Source organism: Symphalangus syndactylus, chromosome X (genome assembly GCF_028878055.3).
Source record: "Symphalangus syndactylus isolate Jambi chromosome X, NHGRI_mSymSyn1-v2.1_pri, whole genome shotgun sequence".
In the NCBI taxonomy this organism is placed as follows: domain Eukaryota; kingdom Metazoa; phylum Chordata; class Mammalia; order Primates; family Hylobatidae; genus Symphalangus; species Symphalangus syndactylus.
The window spans coordinates 158160076-158163743 of record NC_072447.2 but is presented as its reverse complement, the minus strand read 5'-3'; the positions used below and the strand labels follow the sequence as shown (position 1 = coordinate 158163743).

The window sequence follows — 3668 nt, the reverse complement described above, 5'->3', positions numbered from 1 at the left end:
CAAAAGCAAACACCTGGGGCTGAAAAATAAAATAGAAAAAAAAAATAATTTCTCACCCTCCATAAGATTATACGTCAAAACAAAAAAAAAACCTTAAAAATCTCCAAAAATGCCGGTGAGAGAAAAGCTTTAGCCCTCATATGAAGAAGAAAAAAACTTGTTCCATTTTCCACATACAGAGTTATAATACAAATATAAAATGGGGCAAAGACAAAAACCAATTCTTCTATATAAACTAGTGAATTTTGTAGTTATTATAATCACATCAGTCAGGGTTCTCCAGAAAGGCAGAATCAATAGGATATATGTAGATAGACAGATGAGAGAAGATTCATTAGGGGAATTCGTTCACATAATTATGGAGGCTGAGAAGTTCCACAATAGCCTGTCTCCTAGTTGGAGAACCAAGAAAGCTGGTAGCATGGCTCACTCCAGACACAAAGGACTCAGAATCAGGGAAGCCAGTGATGTAACTCTGATTCTGAGGCCAAAGGTCTGAAACCCTGAAGTTCTGATGTCAAGGGCAGGAGAAGAAAGATGTTTCCATTTCAGAAGGAGATAATTCACCTTTCCTTTTCCTTTTCCTTGTTGTTCTATCTGGGCTCTCAACCAATTGGATGATGCCTGTATTCATCCATTTTTATACAGCTATGAAGAAATACCTGAGTCTGAGCAATCAATAAAGAACAAAGAGGTTTAATGGGCTGACAGTTCCACATGGCTGCAGGGGCCTCACAATCATGGCAGAAGGGGAAGCAAAGCTGTCCTTCTTCACATGGCAGCAACAAGGAGAAGTGCTGAGCCAAAGGGGAAAAGCCCCTTATAAAACCATCAGATCATGAGAACTCACTCACTGTCATGGGAACAGCATGGCAGTAACCACCACCGTGATTCAATCACCTCCCACTGGGTCCCTCCCATGACATGTAGGGATTATAGGAACTACAATTCGAGATGAGATCTGGGTGGGGACACAGCCAAATCACATCAGTGCCCATCCACATTGGGTCATGGTTATCTCAGTGTCTTCCAGAAACACCCTCACAGATATGCCCAGAAATTGTGTTTTACTAGCTATGTGTGTCTCTTAATCCAATTAAGTAGATATCTAAAATTAACCATCAGAATATTTATGCCCGATTCATGGCTGAAATTTCAGGATGAAAGCTATGAAATCTCTATTTGTGTTTGTATATCTATTAATGTATCTTATATATATGTGACATTTTCTTAACTCCAGATAGCATTGCAAAATTCATTTATAAAATCCTCTAAAAGTGCTCTATTCTAACTTGGCTTGGAAAAAAATAAGCATTTATAAAGAAATATTCACCAAACCCTAGAAATATAGGAAATGATCAAATGTTTTTTAAGTTAACACGATTTGGATAAAACTTAGTTAAATAAGATTAATATAATATTTTTGGTGTAATAAAACAACTACATCTTCAAAGTTATCACTATTGAATATAAAACAAACATAAATTCCTATTCTGCTTGAGTTCCAGTCCAATAAGCTAATATTATACTCACTAGAAACGTAAAATCTTAAAGCTTATAGATTTGATTCTAATTAATTTGTCATTCTTATGAAAAACGTTATTTTCTTATGGTGAAAAGATACACATATATTTAGAGTTAGCCAGCTGGACTCAGTTTAGATGATCCCAATTTTGTTGCAACATCCAAAGCATCACAATCAGGAGCCAGTCGAACATATGCCTTCTTCTCTTTATCAGGACAAATGAGGGTGGTGACCTTGGCCACATCACTGTCATAGCGCTTCTTCTTCACAGCCTGTTTGATCTGGCGCTTCTGGCTTTAACATCCACAATGAACACAAGCGTGTTGTTTTCTATCTTCTTCTGGCTGACTCAGCGGTCAGTGGAAACTTGATGACAGCACAGTGGTCAAGCTTGTTTCTCCTGGGGGTGCTCTTCCGAGGATATTTGGGCTGCCTCTGGAGTCGCAGTGTCTTGGGCTGCCTGAAGGTGAGTGACATGCGGATCTTCTTTTTTGCGTGTGGCTGTGGACACCTTAACACTGCCTTCGTGGCCTTTAAAGCCTTCGCTTTGGCTTCAGCTTTAGGAGGGGCAGGAGCTTCCTTCTTCGCTTTTGGTGCCATCTTGTGAAAAGCGAAAACCATTATTTCAAAAATAATCTGTTTACAGTAAATCTGCCTAACAGTAGTTTCCAAAGTACTTGTGGTAATTTTTAACATTACAGTTAAGCTAAGTAAAAGATTTGCCTTAAATATCTAGACCATTTATAAATAAGATACAATACTAAAACGTTAATTACTGAACATAAATAATTCACGTTTATATACTTTTGGCTTCCTATTTTTACAGAGAGACTAAAGATATTTTGGCCCATTAATAAACATCTTTTTTTCTGCCACAGTGAGAAATTGTATTATGAGGAAACACATCCCTCTAGATGTTGGGAGATGGTATATTCCTACATTTTCTAACCTACTATAGAATGCTAATATACGACAGTTTATAACTGTCTACTTCCTAGTTTTCTCTGGAAAATAAGAGATTAGTAAGTATTAAAATTATAATCAATATATGTAAATAAAACTACTAGAAATAGTAGAATAACTAGAAACAACTCTATGCAAAACATGCAAGAAAAGTAGGGCATGTTTCACAAGTAAAGTAGGATGTATTTTTTATAAGGAAAATGATACATAAGATACAAAAAAAAAGAGATACCTAACCTTCCCTGTGTTATATTTGTATGGGTAAAATGTTATGTTTTCAGAAATTATATAAAATTCCCAGAAATGTGTCAATGTCCTCCTTATCCGTGCTATGTGCCAGTATAGAGTAATGAGTCATAATTCCAATTATTATTTTAAATTTTGTGCCAGGTGCACTGGCTCATGCCTGTAATCCTAGCACTTTGGGAGGCTGAGGCGGGTGGATCACAAGGTCAGGAGATCCAGACCATCCTGGCTAACCCGGTGAATCCCCATCTCTATTAAAAATACAAAAACTAGCCAGGTGTGGTGGCGGGCGCCTGTAGTCCCACTCGGGAGGCTGAGGCAGGAGAATGGCGTGAACCCGGGAGACAGAGCTTGCAGTGAGCCAAGATCGCGCCACTGCACTCCAGCCTGGGTGACAGAGCAAGACTCTGTCTCTAAATAAATAAATGAATGTTGTATGCCACAGAAAAAATCGAATATCCTTGTCAGTTGTGGTATAATGAACTCTCATCAGATCTTTCATCACAGCCATTTCATTCTCTATGTTATTTAGATATTACTTCCCCCTGATGCTTTCCTGAAAGCTCCTGCAATCAGCTACAGGTCAGAATGTTCATCTCCAACACAGGACTCCCTCTGAGACTCACGGAAAAGCCCATGACAGGTACTCTGGTTATAGGCTTCTGATGATATTGCTTAAATAACTTTAAGACCATGCACTTGACTCAGCGAAGATCTCCAGAAGTCTGGTTGAGAAATTGATGGGTTCATGACACTGCTAACCCAAGATCCAGCAAGACTGGAATTGATTACATGGCACTGAATGAAGTGATGAAAATTGATTATAATTTTATAGCTTTTTGGAGCACTGCTGGTTCTTTAATGTTCTAGTTTCTGGATTTAAGAAATCTCTTTCTCTTAATCTAACTGTAACTTACAACAATTTAGTAGATTA

General features: G+C 37.9%; 1 pseudogene; it reads right to left on the bottom strand.

Annotated features, from left to right (window-relative positions):
* Window positions 1–1546: 1546 nt before the first annotated feature.
* LOC129475846 (large ribosomal subunit protein uL23-like) lies at window positions 1547–2125 on the bottom strand (annotated as a pseudogene).
* Between the last annotated feature and the right edge of the window lie 1543 nt (window positions 2126–3668).